The sequence below is a fragment of the Myotis daubentonii genome, chromosome 1, assembly GCF_963259705.1.
Source record: "Myotis daubentonii chromosome 1, mMyoDau2.1, whole genome shotgun sequence".
Lineage (NCBI taxonomy): Eukaryota > Metazoa > Chordata > Mammalia > Chiroptera > Vespertilionidae > Myotis > Myotis daubentonii.
The window spans coordinates 77,852,341-77,868,256 of NC_081840.1; the positions used below are offsets into that span (position 1 = coordinate 77,852,341).

Consider the following 15,916-nt stretch of genomic DNA (forward strand, 5'->3'; position numbering starts at 1 on the left):
TGCAGTCATCTACAGGTCTGACTGGGGCTGGAGAATCTGATTCCAAGCTCACTCATGTGGTTGCTGGCACAGCCTCTCACCATGTGGACCTCTCTGGAGGGCGACCCCATGACATGGCACTGACTTCCCCAGGGAATCCTTCTAAAAGAGAGCACTCACTATGGAAGCCATAGCCTTTTTGTAACCTAATCTCAGAAGTGAAATTCTATCACTTTCGCCATATTCTATTCATTGGAAGCTAGTCACACGGCCCACTTCATACTGAAGGAGAGGATATTATACAAGGTCAAGAGAAACAGGAGGCAAAGATCAGTGGGGGCCATCTCAGAGACAGCCTGCCACGTAACCCAAATGTCCAACAATGGCAAAAAGGGTAAATAAATCATGGTCTGTTTAAGTACAGTACAAAAATTAAAGAATAAGAAAACAAATGATCATCCTAGCCAGTTTTTCTCAGTGGGTAGAGCATCAGCCTGTGGACTGAAGGGTCCTGGGTTTGATTCCGGTCAAGAGCACATGTCTGGGTTATGGGCTCAATCCCCATGGGGGGGGGGGTGCAGGCAAAGGCCAATCAATGATTCTCTCTCATCATTGATGTTTCTATCTCTCTATTCCTCTCCTTTCCTCTCTGAAATCAATAAAAAATATATTTTTTAAAAAAGAAAGAAAAAAGAAAACAAATGGTTCAGTGAGCATGGCTTAGTGGTTGAGCATGACATATGAACCAGGAGGTCACGGTTCAATTCCCGGTCAGGGCACATGCCCAGGTTGCGGGCTCAATCCCGTGTGGGGCATGCAGGAGGCAGCCAATCGATGATTCTCTCTCATCGTTGATGTTTCTATCTTTCCCTCCCTCTCCCTTCCTCTCTGAAATCAATAAAATATATTTTTAAAAATAACAAATAAATACAGATTAATTACAGCTACTTACAAGAAATTACTCTCACAAACATCATGTTTGGGGGAAAAATACACACAAAAAGAATTATATGGTATGATTCTATGTATATAAAAAAGAGACAAAACTAAACTGTGATAATAGAAGTTAGATAAAGGTTGCCTCTCAGAATAAAGGTAATGACTGGTAAGGGTGCTTCCAGATGTTGGTAATGTTTTAGATCCTGACCCAGATTATGATTACCTGGGGGGTTCATTTCATAAAAATATCAAGTTGGACACCTTTGGTGTGTGTACTCTTCTGTATGCATACTATACTTCAATAAAAATATGCATACTATACACAATTAAAAATCTTATTTAAAAAAGTAACCCAAACCCTAACCAGTTTGGCTCAGTGGATAGAGTGTTGGCCCACAGACTGAAGGGTCCCGGGTTTGATTCTGGTCAAGGGCATGTACCTCGATTGTGGGTTCCATCCTGGGCCCTAATCAGGGCGCACGCGTGAGGCAACCAATCGGTGTGTCTCTCTCACATCGATGTTTCTCTCTCTGTCTCTTTCCCTCCTTTCCACTCTCTAAAAATCAATGGAAAGATAACCTCAGGTGAGGATTAACAAAATAAAATAAAGCTTAAAAAAAGTAATCCAAAAAAATCAGGATTGGGTTTATTTGGTACTTTTTATTGTAATGTAATTTCAAATTATAGAAAAGTTGCAAGAATCCTGCAAAGCACTCTTGTATACTCTTTTCCCAGATTCACCAAGTGTTTACATTTTACCCCATTTTCTTTGTATGTGTATGTGTATATGTTTTTTCTGAACCGTTTGAAATTAAGTTGTAATCATCATATCTATTTGCCCTGAAATACTTCAATGTGCATTTTCTGTGAACAAAGACATTCTCTTACATAATTCCAGTACAGTTATCAAAATAAGGAAATTTAACATCAATACAATACCATTAGCTAATCCATAGTCCATAGTAAAATATTATCAGTTGTTCCAAGAATGTCCTATCTTTTTTTTTTTCTAAATCCAGTCTCAATTCCAGGATTACATGGAACATTTAGTTGTCGTATCTCTTTAGTCTCCTTTAATCTGGGGCAGTTCATCAGTTTTTCATGACCTTGACTTTTTTCAAGACTACAGGCCAGTTATTTGTTTTTTGTTTTGTTTGCTTTTTAGGCCAGTTATTTGCAGACAATCCCTCAGCTTGGATGTATCTGATGTCTCCTCGTGATTAGATTCAGCTTATGCAGTTTTGGCAAGAACATCACAATGTTGTGTCCTTGTCAATGCATCACATCAGAGGTACATGATGCTACTCAGTCCTGTTACTGGTATTATTAACACTTGTTATTTGATTAAATCAGGATCTACCAGATTACACCAATGTAAAGTTACTATTTTTCCTTTGTAATCACTAGATAATCTTGGAGGAAATAATTTGAGACTATACAAGTATCATATTCTGAGAAAAAAAAAACCCACTAATTTTAGCTTCCATTGGTTATCTTATCAGAAGCAACTATAAATATGATGATTCTCAAATGGTGACTTTCTCACTTGTATCACTCCTTCCTCATTTATCACATTTGTTAGCTGGCATTGTGCTTGAAGGAGACATTCCCTTCTCTACCTTTTATATATTTATTCATTCATTTGTAAACATTGGTATGGATTTATGGATTCCCATTTTAAGTAGTAGAATATTATGTTACTATGATTATTAATTATGAGGCTCAAATTGCCCCTGATTTGGCTAGTGGTATATCCAGGATAAATTCTTGCCCTGACTTAGTTATTACTAACCAAGTGACCTTGTACTCTAAAACTCCCTCATACCAAAATAAAAATAGATTGTACATCTGAACTTCACAATGTACACAAGTTCAACAATTGTAAGGGGAAAAGCAGTACAACCTAAGAAAAGAAAGAGGTGTGATAGACAGTTAGACAGACATGAGTAGAGCAAGGACTTCGGGCCAGGTACTGAAGGTCACCAGGGTGAAAAGCCCTGGGTGCCTAGCAGAGGACAATTGTAGGGTAAGACCTCATCCTCAAGGTATATCGCTAGTCATGCCATTTAGGCCCTCTGATCTTTCCTCCCTAGAGATAACATCTAGGCTTCAGTTGTATTTCAGCTCCAGGCCCAGAAAAACAGCAAAACCAGACAAGCAACACCAAAGTTGACCTCAGGACCTGCTGCATAGAATAATGACCCTCCAGTGCCGCCAATCAACCAGTGGAAACCACAACCCTGAAAGGACACACCTAGCAAACTGATAAACATTCTATTGAGATCTTCCCCTGGGACCTCCCCTAAAATCTCTACCCTTAAAACCCTTAAGACCCGGAGCACACCCCACCATTCCCCCAAGGCCTAGGCTAGCGTGGCACTGTGTTTTCTTCAAGCCAGTTCCACCAGCGGCGGCCAGTGCGGCTGGACCTGGGCTACGGTGGAGGGAAGACGCCACAGCCTGAGTCCCAGAAGGCCGGAAGCCTGCATTGCCGGAGCGAGATTCACCAGAGGGTCTTTCTGGGATCTCCCCTTCACCTTGAAGACCTGGTGGGGCTCCTGGAGGCAAAGCCCACAGAAGTGTGCCCGCCCCCCAAGACTGCATTCCTAGAGTTTCTAACTCTGATGCCAGTTCACACCCAGCCTCCAGCACAAGTTTATGGCTCCAGCAGCTTTTGCTCCAGGAAAGTGAAAATGGCCCTTCAGCTATGCTAGTTCTATAATGGAAAGCGTCACAGTTCGATATTTCTGTTATGGATGCCTTTTAACATCTGCAACCTGGACGGTTTTGCTTTTTGTTTATTTCAGCTTCAGTGAAGTGACTCAGCCACTTAAGAATGTGCCCATCAGGGATCTGGGCCCATGGGCCACTCCCCAAAAATTCTATCCCCATTTCACCCGAGGTCCAAGTCAAATATTAGAATTACAGTTCAAAGCAAACAAGATTGATGGTGTAGTAGATAATCATATTGAAGATGCAGAAAATGGCAGCATGAAATTCTCTTCTGAACTGGGTATGATTTTTAATAAACATGATCAGGAGTTGAGAGGCTTGGGGTATCAGAAGCTTGCCTTCAATATGCTTATTAGCAACACCTTGGACTACCACAGAGATGTGCCAAATACACGGAATGCCGCATGTAAAGACAAGACATACCCTGTGGATCTGCCAGTCACTTCCATTGTTATTTGTTTCTACAATGAAGCCTTATCTGCTTTGCTGCGAACTGTGCATAGCGTCCTGCACTGCACACCAGCCCGGCTTCTCCATGAAATCATCCTCCTGGATGGCAACAGTGACTTCATGATTTGAAAGGAAAACTAGGTGAATTTGTCCAAAAACACCTCCCTGGGAAATTTTAATTAATAAGAAACACAAAGCAAGAGAGATTAATTCAAGGAAGAATGATGGGAGCAGCCCATGCAGCAGGAGACGTCCTGGTGTTCCTGGACAGCCAGCGTGAAGTGAATGTGACGTGGCTGCAGCCCTTGCTGGCTGCCATCAGGGAGGACCGGCAGATGGTCCTGGGCCCAGTGATCAATATCATCAGGGCAGACACGCTGGCCTACAGCTCGTCCCCTGTGGTGCCTGGAGGGTTCAACTGGGGACTGCACTTCAAATGGGATCTTGTTCCCCTTTCCAAGCTCGGAGGACCAGAAGGAGCTACTGCACCAGTAAAGTCACCTACAATGGCTGGAGGACGGTTTGCCATGAATAGAAGCTACTCAGTGAACTCGGGCAGTATGACAGTGGCATGGATATCTGGGGAGGAGAAAACTTGGAAATATCATTTCGGATTTGGATGTGTGGAGGTAAGCTTTTCATCATCCCTTGCTCCAGAGTCAGACACTTTTCCCCCAAAAAGGCCCCTCTATGGTTCCCCTGAAGGCCAGGCCACCATGACACACAACTCCTTGAGGCTGCCACAAGTTTGGTTGGATGAGTATAAGGAGCAGTATTTTTCCTTAAAGAAGCTATGGAAATATCAGTGAGCTTGTTGAATTGAGGGAGAAGTTGGGTTGTAAATAATTTAAGTGGTATTTGGATAGCATTTACCCAGAGATGTAGATATCTGGGCCCAATGCCAAACCCCAGCAACCCATTTTTTTGAAATATATTTTATTGATTTTTTACATTGATGTGCCCACAACCAAGGTACATGCCCTTTACCAGAATTGAACTTGGGACTCTTCAGTCCTCAGGCCAACGCTATATCCACTGAGCCAAACCAGTTAGGGCACAGCATCCCATTTTTATCACCAGAAGGCCAAAATACCCAAAAATCCTTCAGCATGGAAGGCTTTATCACTTCCAGACCAGCAAGTATCTGGTGGCCCAGAGGTGCCCACGTCAGAAGGGAGGCCAGTAGTGCTTAAAGCATGTGACCACAGTGACCCAAATCAGATCTGGATTTATAATGAAGAGCATGAATTGGTTTCAAGTAACCTGCTTTGCCTGGATATGTCAGAAACTCGGTCATCAGACCCACCCCAACTCGTGAAGTGCCACGGGTTGGGGGGAATCCCAGCTGTGGACCTTTGGGAAGAATAATCGGCTATACCAGGTGTCACTTGGACAGTGCCTGAAAGCGGTTGATCCACTGAGTCACAAAGACTATGTTGCTATGGCAATCTGTGATGGCTCCTCCCCACTGCAGTGGCATTTGGAAGGTTAAGGTGGATGCGATGGCTAGAATGGAATGCGTGTCCTCCTGGGAAGATTAGCAGAGATGAAACAGCAGGACATACTATACTGATGAGCACCGAGTGACCATCAGGAGGTGAGGAAGTATGTGTCACCAAGACATTAAGCTCATTTCTAGGCCACTGTTAAGGAATTTCTTACTTATAGTAGGAAACCAGAATACAGTTTTAATATAAAGAGTCAGATTTATACAATACCTAGGAAATTGCTAGGTGTATTCAAATTAGTTTATGCTTCTTTTTAATCCCCTTTAAATAATGGAATGGATCGTGTCATAATTTCCTTTCTTAGAAGACTTCATAGCAGACAGTTAATTTTAAACAAACTGACTGAATCCACACATTGTTTATAAGATCATATTTAAGAGGTGGTTAACTACTATCAATGATTTTGATGAATTATGGTACCATGTGCATTTAAAATAAAGAATCTTTTTAATTAAAAAAAAAAAACCTTAGGATGGAGAACCCAGCACCTCTCCCTCCCGGGAGCACACCCCACACCTGTCCCTTCCCCTCATCCTTCCCCTCCCCCTCCCCCCAGGCCCATCACCTTTACCTTCCTCACTTCTAAACTCCAAGGGCCCTTCCTTTACCTCTATAACTTTTTTCCTAAGCCCATTTTTTCTACAAATTACCTCTTCTCCTCTGTGATTTTCCAAATAAATGTTCTTTTATAGTTTGAGTCTTGGCTCTGAATTCTTTCCTAGCCAACACTCAAGTACCAAGGTTGCTAAACCCAGGTCTGGTCTCACTCCACTGGTATAACATCTGGTGCTGTTCCCTCTGCCCCCAACAGAGGGAAAATTAGAGAAAGGCTATAAACCTTAAATAGAGAAATATCCCTAGTTAGTGTTTTTAAGTGTGAGCAATAAATGGTGAGCTCAAAGTAAATGACAACAGCAGGAACTAATTTTAAGGCTCTACTAAAATCTGCCATGTTTGAAATCAGGAATAAATCATAGTTAAAGTTCACAGAGAAATAACTTCAGGCTTCTTTTTTTTATTTGTTGTAGAGGCTCCTTTTTCCATCAGCTCACAATACTTATCTTTCTATTTGGCTTAAGGCTCTGTGATAAGTATCAACCAACAATAAGAACTAGAAGTTCACCTATAACTTAGCACAACACACAAAAAAATTGTTTATAAGACAGGTTATGGTTTTTCTTATTCTTATCCAGTCTCAATAAAATGATGATTTTTTTCTAGTGCACACTTGTTATTTGTGGAGAGACAGATCTTTTCATATAACCATAAACTCTACTTTCTGCATCTTGAATAACAAATATAAAATCTCCCAGAAACATTTTAACTTTTTAATATATGTATTTTTATTTATTTCAGAGAGGAAGGGAGAGGGAGAGAGATAAAAATATCAATGATGAGTGAGAATCATTGATCAGCCTCCTGCACACTCCACACTGGAGACTGAGCCCATAACCTGGGCATATGCCCTGTCTGGGTATCAAACCTTAACCTCCTGGTTCATAGCTAGACGCTCAACCACTGAGCCACGCCGGCTGGGCTCCCAGAAACATTTTACCCTTCAAAATATAAATCATGCTAACTAACCCCTACATTTAAGAAGAAGAGAAAAGCCTATCAAACAAAGTAGGGCTTTTTCTTATATACAGAGCACTGTGAGCTACACTTAGGGTTGGCAGTAAACACCTCCAGAATTCTAAGAATATGATAAAATCAACACATAGCATTAGGGGGGGAAAAGTAAAGAGTCAGAAGAGAGAACTTGATCATAGCTAAATAATAGAATTAATATATCTAAGGGATTAGAAACTGGAAGGTTAAAACTTAGAGAAATAAAGGGAAATGGAAAGGCAAGATTTGTCAGGGTTTAACTAGCTAGAGAAATAAACTATATAGGGAACATCTGTCTCTTATAATATTGGTTGTTTAACCAGCCTCAGACACAAATATCTAGACCTCTCAAGCTGAGGAAGACTTTAACATCGAGGGGTAACATCCTACAAAGTCCGTCTGAGCAGCAATCAGCTTTTGGTTTCACCCACTATTTCTTCATGCCTCCTTCAAATTGCAATAGACAAGTTGGAAATTAAGCTCAGTATATGCAGCCATCCAAACTGTTTTGAAAAGCTTAGAGCAAAAAGATGAGAAGAAAATTATAGGTTTGACTATGAAAACCGAGAGAGGAGAGTTTTAGAAAGAGAATAATCAACAGTGTCAAGTGCCATACAGAAGTCTAAGAGAATGAGAGCTGAGAAAAATCCACTGTGTTTTATGACTAGGAAGCTAGGGTTGCCTTTCAGTGAACAGTTTAAATGACAGAGACAGGGGCTGAAGAAGAGCAGAAGTCAAGAGCGTGGAACTAGAAGTGACTGTGCATTGAGAACATGGCGTTCCATCCTTAAACATGTAACAATAAAAGGATGAAAAAAATGGCCTGAGCTGCACCAAGGTCAAATGAAGGTTTGGGGGTTTTGCTGTTTTTTTGTTTTGTCTTATGTTGTGTTGTGTTATTTTCAGCACAGGGAAGAAGAATACGTCTGCAGGCAGAGGAGAGAAGAGAAAATTGAAGATGTGTAAGCTAAACACATAAGGAGATAATTAAGCGAGAAAGTCTTAATTCTAGATGTTTATAGCACCCATGATGGAGAAAACAAAGAGAATTGAGAGCACAAGGATAGTTTACACTTAAAAAGAGGAAATTCGGTATATTGTCTGAGATGGGGGGGGGGGGGGCGTAAATGGAGAAGTATTTTGGAATGGATTGCAGGGAAGGAGAACCTTTCTTTCTGCCAAGGGCCATTTGGATACTTATTGATTGATTGATTGATTGATTGATTGATTGATTGAATGGTTGATTGATTGATTGATTTCAGAGAGGAAAGGAGATGGAGAGAGATAGAAACATCAATGACGAGAGGGAATCATTGATCAGCTGCCTCCTGCACACCGCCTACTGGGGATCGAGCCTACAACCCAGGCATGTGTCCTTGACCAGAATTGAACCTGGGACCCTTCAGTCTGCAGGCCGACACTCTATCCACTAAGCAAAACAGGCCATTTAGATATTTATAACATCAATCATGGGCCATACAAAATTGTCAATTTAAAAATTAGCCTGCTGCCCTAACCGGTTTGGCTCAGTGGATAGAGTGTCGGCCTTCGGACTGGAGGGTCCCAGGTTCGATTCCGGTCAAGGGCATGTACCTTGGTTGCGGGCACATCCCCAGTGGGGGTTGTGCAGGAGGCAGCTGATTGATGTTTCTCTCTCATCGATGTTTCTAGCTCTCTATCCCTCTCCCTTCCTCTCTGTAAAAAATCAATAAAATATATTTTAAAATAAAAATAAATAAAAATTAGCCTGCTCTATTTGGTCAAACATTTAATTAACGTACCCCTAATGCCTTGGCAGAGCAAGACCAAACAATTTCCTGGGCCTTATATGGCCCGAAGGCCAGATGTTTCCCATCCCTGAAAGGCTCACCTCACATGGTTTTTTTCTTTATTTTTTCAGGAAAGTGGAAGGAAAGCAGAGGAAGGTACAGGTGCTGAGGGGCATCCAGTCTGGGATAAAGGAGAGAAAAGGCTTAGAACCACTGTGGGCCGTAAACTACACACATAATGGGCCCTGACACATAGTAGCACTAAGTGTAATGAGGAGAGCCCCAGTCCAGTAGGTAATAAAATTTTCTTACAACTTATGTAACCTTCTGCACTACCACTGTAATATTAGTAGTGAGGTAGGCAGTTAGTTAGACAGGCATGAGCAGAGCAAGGACGATGGGCCAGGTACAGAAGGTCGCCACGGTGGAGAAAGCCCCAATGCCTAGCAAAGGACATTTGGAGGCTGGGACCTTGTCCCCGGGGTGACCTTTCCTCCCCTAGCATATTGCTAGTCATACGGTTTGGACGCCCTGATCTTTCCTCCCTAGAGATAATATCTAGGCTTCAGTTGTATTTCAGCTCCAGGCCCAGAAAAACAGCAAAACCAGGCAAGTGACACCAAAGCTGACCTCAGGACCAGCCCCATTGAATAATGATTCCCACTCTGGTGCTGGCCAATCAGCGGAGACCCCTATCCTGAAAGGACACAACTGGAAAACTGCTGAATATTCTATTGAGATCTTCCCCTGGGATGGTCCCTAAAATCTCCACCCTTAAAACCCCAAGGAAGAGGACCCAGTGCACTCTCCCTCCTAGGAGCACACCCACACCATTTCCTTTTCCCTTCCCCATTCCCACCCCTACCCTCAGGTGCGTTACTGTTGTGGCCGAGTGCAGGGCAGAACGATCAGCCAGCACTCTGCGGGAGGAAAGTTTAACCTTTATTTCACAGATCTGCTAGTCCAGGGGAATTCCGGATCCAAAGCCTGAACTGAACTCATGGGGAGGCTCTGACCTATATATCTCCTCCTGTGGCGGGCCCCTGAGGGTCCCCGAAGCTCCACCCAAGTCAGCTGTGGAGGGGCACTGGGGTTAGGTTCTGCAGCTCCGCCCAAGTTCAGTCAGAGTGGGGAAGACAGACTATAGTTTTAACAAGATACTGAACTAGGTTGCAAGCCACCCGTTTTCCTTTTCATTACCATTTACCTTCCTCACTTCCAAGCTTCTAGGGTCCTTCCTTTGCCTCCATAACTCATTTCCTCAGCCCATCTCTTCTACAAATTACTCTTTCTACCTCTGTGATTTTATAAATAAACTAGAGGCCCGGTGCACAAAAATTTGTGCACTCGGGGGGAAGGAGGGGTCCCTCAGCCCGGCCTGTGCCCTCTGGCAGTCTGGGACCCCTCGGGAGATAACGATCTGCTGGCTTAGGCCTGCTCCCGGGTGGCAGAGGGCAGGCCCAATCCCTAGGTGCAGCCCCTGGTCGGGCTCAGAGCAGGGCCAATTGGGGAGCTGGGGCACCGTCCCCTGTCATGCACAGAGCAGGGCGGATCGGGAGGTTGCGATGCCACCCTCAGTCACGCTCAGGGTAGGGCTGATTGGGGGGTTGGGGCACCACCCCCTGTCACACTCAAGGCAGGGTCGATGAGGAGGTTGCGGCGCCACCCACTGTCACGCACAGAGCAGGGCCAATCAGGGGGCTGGGGCACTGCCCCCTGTCACTCACAGAACAGGGCCCATCAGGGGGGTTGGGGCTCCGTACCCTGTCACACACAGAGCAGGGCCAATCAGGGGGTTAGGGCACCGCCACTCTCACACTCAGGGGAGGGCCAATGGGGAGGTTATGGCTCTACCCCATCACACATAGAGCAGGGCCGATCAGGGGGTTGGGGCGCTGCCCCCTGTCACACACAGAGCAGAGCCAATCAGGGGGTTGGGGCACCGCACCCTGTCACACACAGAGCCACAGGGCGATCATGGGGTTGGGGAGCTCCCCCTATCAGGCACAGAGCAGGGCTGATCAGGGGGTTGGGGTGCCTTCCCCTGTCATGAACAGAGCAGGGCCGATAGGGAGGTTGTGGCCCCGCCCCCTGTCACACACAGAGCCGCAGGGCGATCAGGGGGTTCGGGCGCTGCCCCCTGTCACACTGATCCCGGTGCCGGGAGGCCTCTCGGCTCTGCTGATCCCGGTGCTGGGAGGCATATTACCCTTTTACTATATAGAATAGAGGCCTGGTGCATGGGTGGGGGCCGGCTGGTTTGCCCTGATGGGTGTCCTGGATCAGGGTGGGGGTCCCCACTGGGGTGCCTGGCCAGCCTGGGTGAGGGGATGATGGCTGTTTGCAGCTGGTCACACACCCTTCAGGGTGGGGGTCCCCACTGGGGTGCCTGGCCAGTCTGGGTGAGGGGCTGAGGGCTGTTTTCAGGCTGACGAGTGACTGAAGCTCCCAACCGCTCCTTTTTTTCTTTTCTTTTTTTTATTCTGGGCATGCTTTAGCTTTGAGGCTTGGCTCCAGCTCTTAGGCCTCTGCTGCTGAAAGCAGGTTTCAAACAATGTTGCGATCCTGCTGGCTGAAGCCCAACAGGACTAAAGCAGGTTTCTGGGGTCTTGTTTAGCTTCTATATTTGTACCATAGTTGCTTAGAGTTGCAGCTCAGAGGCCTGCAGCGGCAGGTGGGGAACGTTGGAGTCCTCCATCACTGAAGCAAGCAAGCCTCATGTTAGTTTCAAGCTGCCTGGCTGCCGGCCGCCATCTTGGCTGGCAGTTAATTTGCATATCTCCCTGATTAGCCAATGGGAAGGGTAGCAGTCATACACTAATTACCATGTTTCTCTTTTATTAGATAGGATGTTCTCTTATAGTTTGAGTCCTGATTCTGAATTCAAGTACCCAGGGTGCTGAATCAAGGTCTGGTCTGACCCCATGGGTCTAACACTGGTGCCATTCCCGCAGCCTACAACACGTCCTCTAAAAATCACCTGGACTCATATTGTGAAATCTTTCCTGCACAAAGTTAAGAACCCACACACCACCACCTGGCTCTACGTAGACCCACTCAGGGCCAGGTCCCCTTTCCAGTAACATTTGTATCTTCAATTTTATAATTTTTGTTTTAATTTTGCTGTTTTTCCTTTGTGAGTATACATGAGACCATTGTCAACTGTCTGCTCTTAGCTCCCCACACAAGTCACCCAGAGAATTCATGTAGTCTTACAGTTTCCATCATCACATCAGTGCTGAGAGTGAGAAAATATTTTCGACTCCTTATATCTCCCACAAACTCCAGTGGTGTGCTTCCATCTATTTACAAGATTTTTACTTCTACTTGGATAGCCTACTGTCACTGCAAATTCAATATGTTCAAAATCAAACCCCAAACCAAACCCAAAATCCAGCTCCACAACTGTTACAGTCAGGATCCAGTCAAGAGACAGAAACCACACCAATTATTTGAACAAAGAGTTGAATATATAGGATGGTTACATAGGTCTAAAGTTGTTCATTATGTAACTGTACGGGTTGCATAGAAGTAGCCACTGCAGAAAGCAGCTCCCACCCTCACTGCTGAGGGAACAGAAGGAAGAGCTAGGGCTATTTGAATTTTGAAGCTTAAAGAAGGGCCCTGTCACAACTGAAATTCAGGTATCTGAGGAGGGAGCACAAGCCGACTGATGCTGGTGTCTCTGAGGGGATGTGACAAGATTGCTTCTGCAAGTGTTGGAAAAATTGAAAACCGAATTCAGCGACCGGTAGGACAAGAACTGGTGGTGTGAAGAAGACTGCTGGGAGCTGCTCACAGAAAATACAATTAGATAAGCAGCCCGCATGGAATAGACAAGAAAGAGCAAGTCATTTTTCCCACCGCTAGCCTTCCAGCTCCCTCTAGCACCCTCTCCTGGCAGAGTTGAATAGGGAGCCAGATGGTGAAGCAGAAGTGCAATTTGTTGATTACTGGCCCCATTTCACAAAGCAGTCGAGTCTGGAGCAAAAACACAATTACAGATTGTCACTAAGCTATATTAGTCAGGGGCAAGCAAGGAAACAGAACCCACGTGAAGTATGGCAGAGGAATTGTACCACAAGGAATTGGTAAATAGAGAGGATGCAGGTGTCTGGGGACCTGAGAGTCTGGGACCCATTGTAGGTTCTTGGCTTCATGAAGGAGAGAATTCAAACTCCAGCACAGAATTTAAAGTGCAAGTGATTTTACTAGTGAAGCCATGAGACAGAATGGGCTACTTGACAGAGCAGCCAGTCCCCTTTAGAGGAATTTGCTTCCTTTATTGAGGTTCATTTAATTGGGAGTGGGGGTGGGGAGGTAGGGTATCCAATAAGGTGGGGAATATTCAGGATCTTCCCAGAAAGGGATGGAGATTTCTCAGAGGCGCTCCATCAGCCATTCTGTATTCTTTTATGGGCTTTCCATTTCTGATCAGGGCAGCTCGGGGTGCGTTGTTTTAGCATGCTAATGTATTACATGATCTATAATGAGGCTAGGGGTGACCATTAGGTGAAATCAGTCACCATGTTGGATCGAGCTGGTCTCTGTGGGTTTTAAGCCATAATTCTGGTGGGGGGGGGGGGGTCTTACTGTCTTCTTGATAGTTCCTATAGCTTTTATCCATTGCAACTATTCCACATCGTACATAGTCTATCTCAGAAGGACTAGGAAGACAAATGGGGAATAGTGAAGCAATCCAGAAAAGGGCCACAGTGGGCAGCTGCTGTCACACCCTAGGCTGGAGGAACCGTGGGAGGTGGTGGTGTTACTAGAGCCCAAGAATCTAAGGGCATCCAGCCCTTGGCCAGTGAGACTCAGTTGGGCATCCTCCAGTGCACTGAAAGGTTGCCAGTTCAGGTCCTGGTCAGGGTACATGCTTGGGTTGTGGGCTCTCTCCAGTGGGGGTCATGCAGGAGGCAGCCCATTGGTTGGGCTCTCACATCCATGTTTCTCTCTCCCTCTCCCTTCCTCTCTCTCTAAAATTCAATTTTAAAAAATCTTTTTTTAAAAAATGGTTTCCTCCATGAAGCCATCCTTGGTGTTCTCTTAGTTAGAAATAATCTCTCCTCAGAACTCCCAACGCACTTTATTTGCACCTATCAAACAACAAATATTCATGCTGGGTTAAAAATTAGCCCTGGTCGGGTGTGACTCAATTGGTTGGGCATTCATTGCCCCATACACCAAAAGGTCCCTGATTCAATTCCTGGTCAGGGCACATGCCTAAAGATCCCCTGTAGGGGGGGCCTGCAGGAGTCAGCCAATCCATGTTCTCTCTCTCTAAATATCAATAAACTAGTCTTTAAAATAAAAAAAAAAATAAAGTGCCCTAGCCAGTTTGGCTCGGTGGATAGAGCGTCAGCCTGTGGACTGAAGGGTCCCAGGTTCGATTCCAGTCAAGGGCACCTTCCTGGGTTGTGGGCTCAATCCCTAGGGATCGTGCAGGAGGCAGCCAATCAATGATTCTCTCTCATCATTGATGTTTCTATCTCTCTCTCCCTCTTTCTTCCTCTCTGAAATCAATAAAAATATATTTTAAAAGTACAAAATAAAGTAATTATCCCCCAAACTAATTTTTTACATTCATTTGAAACACATAGAAAACCGAGGCAAGAATATTGTTCAACAGTGACTAATTCTATAAACTTTTTCCACTTATAAATCAAATTTATTGATGTATAACATAAAATACACCTATTTAAGTGAATAGTTTTTGAGTTTTGATAAATATATTCACCTATAAAACCACCATCTAATCAAGGTATAGAATATTTAAAAAAACCTCTGCTTTCCTGTCTGGTGCTGCCTCCTGCTGCGTCTCCGCCACGACCTTGGACCCAGCTTCATCCTCCTCAGACTGTCCTGAGTCCTGGAGCCCTCCCAGAGCCCAGCATCGTGATCAGTGATGATGAACCAGGTTATGACCTAGATTTATTTTGTTATCCCTAATTATTACACTGAGGAGTTTGAAAAGGTCTTTCTTCCTTCTGTACTAATTATGAAAAGGACCCAATAGTTTGTTCAAGATGTGATGAAGGAGATGTCAGGCCATCACATCCTAACCCTGTGCATACTCAAGGGTTGCTATAAATTCTTTGCTGACCTACGGACTACATCAAAGCACTGAACAGAAATAGTGATAGATCCATTCCTATGACTGTATATTTTGTCAGAGTGAAGAACTACTGGTAATGACCAGTCAACAGGGGACATAAAAGTAATTGGCAGAGATTGTCTCGCAACTTGAACTGGAAAGAATGTCTTGATTGTTGAAGATATAAGTGACACTGGCAAACACAATGCAAATCTTGCTTTTTTGGGTCAAGCAACATAATCCAAAGCTGATCACAGTCTCTAGCTTGCTGGTAAAAAAGACCCCTCCAGCCCGGCCTGTGTGGCTCAGTGGTGTGGACCCATAACCAGGAAGTCACAGATTCCTGGTCAGGCCATGTGCCTGGCTTTCAGCTCAATCTCCAGCAGGTGGCATGCAGGAGGCAGTTGATGGGTGATTCTCATTGATGTTTCTATCCCTCTCTACCTCTTCCTTCTTCTCTCTGAAATCAATAAAAACGTGTTTTAAAAAATTTTTAAAGGAGCCCTCGAAGTGTTGGATATAGGCCAAACTTGGTTGTATTTTAAATTCCAGACAATTTGTTATAGGGTATGCCCTTTACTATAATGAATACTTCAGGGATTTGAATTGTATTTGTGTTATTAGTAAAACTGGGAAAACAAAATACAAAGCCTAGGTTGATTGTTCAATTTGACTTTTGGAAACATCTGGAGTCCCATGTGAAATCACCAGTGAAGTTCTCAAATGCTCTAGTTCTGTAGTCAGCTTATTGCATGTATCTCCTGAGAATTTTATCTGTTTTGTATTTAAGATATAGAATATTTACTCTCATGTCCCTCTGCAGCCAATTCTGC

At 44.4% G+C, this 15,916-nt stretch overlaps 2 pseudogenes; both read left to right on the forward strand.

Moving 5' to 3' along the window:
• Positions 1-3,533: 3,533 nt before the first annotated feature.
• Positions 3,534-5,622, forward strand: LOC132224965 (polypeptide N-acetylgalactosaminyltransferase 11-like; annotated as a pseudogene).
• Positions 5,623-9,383: 3,761 nt separating this feature from the next.
• Positions 9,384-15,408, forward strand: LOC132228088 (hypoxanthine-guanine phosphoribosyltransferase-like; annotated as a pseudogene).
• Positions 15,409-15,916: the final 508 nt, after the last annotated feature.